Source organism: Dermacentor andersoni, chromosome 11 (genome assembly GCF_023375885.2).
Source record: "Dermacentor andersoni chromosome 11, qqDerAnde1_hic_scaffold, whole genome shotgun sequence".
Taxonomy (NCBI): Eukaryota; Metazoa; Arthropoda; class Arachnida; order Ixodida; family Ixodidae; genus Dermacentor; species Dermacentor andersoni.
Genome location: NC_092824.1, coordinates 117,491,641 through 117,498,481, shown reverse-complemented (window position 1 = coordinate 117,498,481; position 6,841 = coordinate 117,491,641). Strand labels below are relative to the sequence as shown.

General features: G+C 44.9%; 1 long non-coding RNA gene across 1 annotated transcript in view; it reads left to right on the top strand.

Annotated features, from left to right (window-relative positions):
• The first annotated feature begins 1,561 nt into the window (after nt 1-1,561).
• Nucleotides 1,562-6,841, top strand: part of LOC129386954 (uncharacterized) — a 46,146-nt gene continuing 40,866 nt past the window's right edge. Inside the window, exon 1 of the long non-coding RNA XR_011891097.1 lies at nt 1,562-1,733. This is a non-coding gene — a long non-coding RNA (uncharacterized lncRNA). The remainder of the gene's footprint in view (nt 1,734-6,841) is intronic.

The following is a 6,841-nucleotide window of genomic DNA, read 5'->3' as shown; positions in this document are numbered from 1 at the left end:
TTTGTGGCAGTTCCTGAAGTAGTCAAGTAAGCACGAAGTAAAAGTCAGGTTTCGTTTACTAACTATAGCTTCGCTTACAGGAACTCGACGCGAGCGGCTCGAACGAGAAGTCCAGATGACCCAGAACGACCGGACCTGACAGCGTTAATACGCATTTTGCCGGGCTGTTCCCTTGTAGGCGGGCTGACCCAACCCGCCTCGACAACCATATTTCGCCCGACAAGCCTGGCGTTCCCAGCTCTGGCGGGTTCATGTGTCCTTATGCTACTGGAAAGAGAAGCTGACAGCATTCGGCTTCCCCTAGATGGTCTACGTCTGTAGAACTTACCCAGAACAACGCAGCTCAGCTTCAGAGATCTCTTGCGAACACATCTCACAATCACGTAGCCGACCACCCAGGATGAAGGGCTCGCTCTTGCTTGTTCTTAAGTTCACCGAGATCAACCTGCGGCACGAACGGGAGGATTAGTGTAATAAATACAGAATAACAATGAACAAGGCATACAGCCGGTTCTCCTTCTGGATAAGTTGACACCGCCCGCAGCCTCAGCTGCGCTGAACGTAATTCGTGATACACAGCAGCATCCACTAAGCTTGCGTCTCACGAAAAATCTGCGCCATTGTTGTGCAGGCTGTAAAAGGCGTGATGAGGCCAGTGTGTGACAAAAAAAAGGGGGGGGGGGGGGGGGGAACAAAACTTACTTCTGAGTGTTTACAGCGTTTTTATTGTGCTCTAGCTACTCTCCAAAGAACATGTATGTGGCCGTATTTTTCATCAATCACTTTCGTGGACAGCACTCTCAGTGGACGCCGATTGGTTAAGCCAGCAAATTTCTCGCTAGTCGCAGGATGGAGTAGCGGCTGCGTTCCGACGGGGGCTGGACGCGAAAACACAAGTATTGCGTGGTTCGGGTGCAGGCAGTCTTGTACACGTTACAGAAAAATAGTAGCCGATTACAATTACAATTAATTCATTGAAAATTGTAGTACATTAGTTTCCGATTACTGTGCCACGAAATCAACTGAGCAGTTACTAAAACGTAATCACTTTTAATTACTTCTTTCCACCTTGTGGGTTTCCGCAGAACTATTACGTCAAGCTCTTGCCTTTGACTCGAGTTGTTGACAAATTCGACTTCGCCCTGCCATCTGCTAGCCGCCTGGTTAGCGCAGATGGTAGAGCGGCTGCCCCGGAAAGGCAGTGGTCCTGGGTTCGAGTCCCGGATCAGGACGAATTTTTCTTCACCTGTAAGGCTTTTCTTTCAAGGAACCCGTATAGGTTTCCTTTGTAGCATTTAGCTACGTTTGGGTGGACGTCTTCTTTCCCTTTATTTAGGTACTTCTCACCACCTTGCGGGTTTCCGCAGAACTATTGCGTCATTGTCCCCATTGTTTCTTTCGCTGACATTGGCGTCCATCCCGCTCTAGACATCTCTGAAGACGTCGTTACAACATCACCTTGTCAACAGCTGCACCGTATTCGTCACCCGTCGCACCCGCTGTTATGTTAGAAGCAGCGCACGAATTGAGCGATTCCAGGAGCAGGGCAGTAGGACTGCAACCCTCGTTGACATCGGTACACTCGTCACTTACTCCGCTAGCGCTGTCGTTAGCACTAGCCCAAAGCGTAGCTGACTGGCGCCTGCGGATGGCAGTGGCGGCACCTACATGTGGCGTTCGCTGTAAAGCAACAAATCAACCGTCGGGGACACCTAAATTCCTTCGCTCTAGAGGTAAATTCGTTTTAGTGGTTCGTTGCAGAGGCGTTCACAATACATATGCAGGATAAAAATTTGACCGGAACATAATCAATCCTTATAATACAGGTAATTTCGTTGTAGAGGCGTTGCACAGTATAGCTTTTACAACGAAGCTGTTAGTGCGACTAGAAGCGCCCGAAAGCGTCATACGCACGTTTCCATGTTTTTATGGTTGTTCAAAAAATGTTATTCATTTAACGAGTTTATATTTAGATGAAATGGAGGCATACTGCTAGTCATGCGCCTCTACAACGTAGAGACCTGTATAACGAAGGAATAATTCCGTCCCACCTCTTTTGCGAGCTGTGTGGTGTACGACCTTTACAACGAAGTGACCTGTATAACGAATGATTTTATAGGCCCCAAGCACTTAGTTATAAAGGCGTTCTACTGTACACCTTAGGTGTGATGTGCAGGCAAATACTGAAGCATGTTGGTTAAATAGGGGCTAAATGAAAATTGCTAAGCACTCGTTTTCTGCCTGTTTCGATGCGTTATGTGAAACGCTTTCCAGTTTTTTTCCCTTCCCTTAGAGCATTTGCAGTACATTATACTTATACAGGTGTCACAGAGATTCACAAGCGTATTTTACGAACAGCGTAGGATGTTTGACCAAGGTCTTGGCAAAACTTAACGGGCCACAAGGTTTACATTTTAAGGGAATGTGCCGGTGGAAATTCACAAGTGATGATTGGGCAAAGTTTCGAGAGCGTCTGGTAAATACTCCTTAGGCAAGTTCTATACGGTCATTACCCTCAATGTTTGCCAGATTCCTAGGAAAACTACAAAACATCGAGTTAATATTCTGTCAAAATGGAAGTCATGATATACGGTCGAATGTGTGGAGAAACTTCAACGTTTCTGACTTAATTATGGTCGTCTCAAGTATTCACTGAATGCCCGTTTTCTGCCTATTTTCATGCGTTATGCGAAGTTCGTAGTGGGTTTCCCGGGTGCTCTGAGAGAACTCAACGAGGTGCCTTGCTTATACTTAGTGAAAATAAAGTGCAAGTGGTGGGTGATGCATACGGCATGCCAAGTGTCACGAGTGGCGAAACGTTAACATTTCTGGCGTAATTATCAGATTATAAATCATTACTGAATCCTGGTCTCTTCTTATTTCGCGCGTCGTGCGATGCGCCCACTGTGTCCTCGGTGACGTGGACGACTCACCTTGTGTCAATTTCATGGAAACGCATATAAGGCAGGTTATGGTTGATATGTATGGGTCAATTACGGCCTCTCCAGTAATTTACTTGTTCAAGTGCTGCAGAGCATTATGGGCTTTTTAAGAGCGGCGTAGCATTTAGCTAGCTATACGGAAATATCTGTAACAGCCATTCAGATCATATTTGATGACGGAACGGCCTCACATCCAGGTGAAGTTAAAAGTACGTGGATGAAGTGCGGCCTTTACTTAAAATTCCCAATACAAGAGCTCCGAAACGTTATCTGCTGGAAATGTTCTGGCGTGTGTGGTTTGATTACAGGCAACTGAAATTCTTAATGACACTTCCCTAAAGAAACTACATCGCAGGAATTGGGCTTTGATTTTTTGAAGACGCACAAGTCTGCTGTCTTCTCCTTCTCATCTGCCTCTTTCTTTTTTTCTGAAAAAATTGTGGCTTTTATATTGGTACTGGTATTGCTTTGAAGAAAGCAATACCACCAAACCAGCCCCACAGAGACACAGATGAAACCATTCAAGTGATTTGAGAGGTTCCTCGACGCAAAGTTAAGGACCCAAGATTATCGCAAGTTAGTAGCGACAACGTGTCGGCAGTGCTACGACCAACAAGTTATTGAACGACGCGCGTTCGCCGAGTAATGGCTTTTCCCTTAATGGTGTGCTTCCAAGAACGCGCGCGGGTCGAATTTCGTGCGCGCGGGCACTTGGCTTGCCGTCAGCGGCGTTTGCAATTTGGCTTCGGCTTTGGCTTCGGCTGCGCCAACGCGTCAGGCTGCGCAAACGTCCGTCACGAAGCGCGGCACGGTCGTGATTTACAAAGGAAGGGCCACCACATTGCTCACAGCGGCGGTTAATGGCTTTTTACGAGAACATGTGCCTTCCCGCCCTCGGCCCGCCCCGCGATCAAACTTGTTCCTTTCCGCTATTTTCACTAACATACGGAGCTTCATCCCAAAACGTGACATTATTTCTAATCTGGTTTCGTCATCTTACAGTAACCTTCTAATATTAACGGAAACATGGCTTACAGGAGACGTAACGGACAGCGAAGTGCTCGCTGACCTACCAAATTTTCAACTCTTCCGAAACGATCGCAAGGGCACGAGGGGGGGAGGGGTACTTGTCGCCGTAGACCAAAATATATCGTGTACATCTGTTAACACTATGTCCGATCTTGAAATCCTATGGCTTAAATGCCATGCCGCACCCTATTCAATTTTACTTGGCGTCTGCTATAGGCCCCCTCATAGTACTCCAGACTTCTCTTTCAAACTGAATAACATCTTAAGTGCAATAACCACCAAACACCCCAACATGCATGTAATTCTATTTGGAGACTTTAATTTTCCTAATATCGATTGGTCAAGCCGGCCTGCACCAACGGCTACATCAAGGGAATCGAACGAGTTCCTTGAGGTATGCCTCAACTTTAACTTATCTCAAGTGCTCACAGAACCAACCCGTGTCACCGATAACTGCCAAAATATACTAGACCTTGTCTTAACAAGTAATCCTGAGAGCGTGTCATCCATCGCGTATCTTCCCGAAATCAGTGACCATAAAGTCATTCATGTCGACTTTGTAATTAAACCCGTTTTCACCCCGACTGTTAAAAAGACTATTCGCTTGTATGAAAAGGGCAATTATGAAGCAATTAATCATGAACTAACGCAATTTTACCCCAGTTTTGCAAGTGCCTTTTCTTGTCATACCATGGGTGAAAATTGGCAAATTTTCAAAGAGAAACTAAACAACTTAGTTGGCAAATACATTCCCCAAATCAGCATTCATTCCAATTCAGCACAACCCTGGTTCAGTAAAGCGCTGAAGCGATTAGAAAACAAGAAAAAACGTCTCTTCCGAGCAGCTAAGACCCGTAACACCCCTGACGCATGGGAAAAATACAAAGCAGCTGAAACTGCCTATCTGGAAGCCATACTTCATGCCAAACGCTCATTCTTTTATTCTGATGTGCCGCACATGCTTAAGAACAACCCAAAAAAATTCTGGCAAGTCTTAAGCCCACAGGACACGCGAACTATTACCTTATCAAATGAATTAGGTGATTCCCTAACCGACGCCGAATGCGCTCACTTGTTTAACACAACCTTTGCGTCAGTATTTACACAAGAAACTGAAATGTCATTTTCTATTCCTCATGCGAACTTTCAATGTACCATGCCACCAATTACATTTTTTCCATCCGGCATTACATCCCTCATAGACAATATCAAACTTTCATCGGCAGCTGGTGTGGACGACATTACGTCTAAACTTCTTAAAAACACTAAACATATTTGTGCAGCATATCTCTGTCTTCTATATTCACAGTCAGTTTCAACAAGCGTGCTGCCTCCCGATTGGAAGCACGGAAAGGTCGTTCCAGTTCACAAATCGGGCAACAAACACTCCCCATTAAATTATCGCCCCATCTCATTAACCAGTGTACCCTGCAAAATCCTTGAACATATCATCTACACACATATCATGGACTTCCTTGATGCCAACCATTTTTTTCATCCTGCGCAGCATGGCTTCAGGAAAGGTTTTTCCTGCGAAACGCAGCTAGCTATGTTCGTTCATGACCTGCATGTTAACCTTGACTCTAACTTCCAGACTGACGCCATCTTCCTAGATTTCGCCAAAGCTTTTGACAAAGTTCCTCATGAGCGTCTACTACTAAAACTTGCCGCATTACATCTGAATACCAATATCTTAGCATGGATTAAAGAATTCTTAAGTAACCGTTCACAATCAGTCTTTGTCAACAATCAGGCATCTAACTCTACCCCTGTAACCTCAGGCGTACCCCAAGGGTCAGTCCTTGGTCCACTACTATTTCTAATTTACATTAATGACCTACCCATGCATGTATCTTCTAACATCCGTATGTTTGCAGACGATTGTGTAATTTATCGTAAAATTAACAGCGTTTCCGATAACATGTCCCTTCAAAACGACCTGCGAAGTGTACAGGAATGGTGTAACCTTTGGCTAATGGAACTAAACCCTAACAAATGTAAAACTGTCTCCTTCCACCGCCGCAGAAATCCACTTGTTTTCTCGTACCAAATTGCTGACGTCAACCTTGAATTAGTTCCTTCCTACAAATATCTCGGAGTAACCCTTTGTAGTGATTTAACCTGGGAAACGCACATTATGAACATCATTTCATCTGCTAACAAAACACTCGGGTTTTTAAAACGCCACTTGCGCCACGCCCCCAAACATGTAAAATTACTAGCCTATCAGACTCTCGTCAGGGCGAAATTAGAATATGCATCCCCCATTTGGAACCCTCATCAAGTATATCTCGTCAATCAACTGGAATCGCTTCAAAATCGAGCTGCAAGATTTATTCATTCTAAGTACTCCTACAACATCAGTGTATCGGCACTAAAAACAGAATCTGGTTTATCATTGCTTGCATCTCGCCGCCGCCTTGCTAGTCTTTGTCTTTTTCACAAGTTCTTTTACAGCTCACTTGGCAAACCACCATACATTCTCCCCCCGGCACGCATATCCAGCCGCACCGGTCACCCACAACAAGTCGCGCGCCCACGTACACGCACTGTCACTTTTTCGTCTTCATTCTTTTTTCGTGCAGCAACAGACTGGAACGGCCTTTCCAACGAAATCACAGTCATAACCTGTCCTAGCACATTTTTAAACACCGTAACAAATTATCTTACCCTGCAATAAAAATCTGGCCTTCAATTTTTTTATGTATGTATGTACCCACCCCTTATGTAATACCCCTTCAATGGGGCCTTTAAGGAAATAAAATGAAATGAAATGAAATGAAATGAAAGAAGAAAACAAGGACAGGAGATGGCGTGTCGTAATGATTGATCGGGAAATCGATAATGACAAGACAACAAAACACACCACC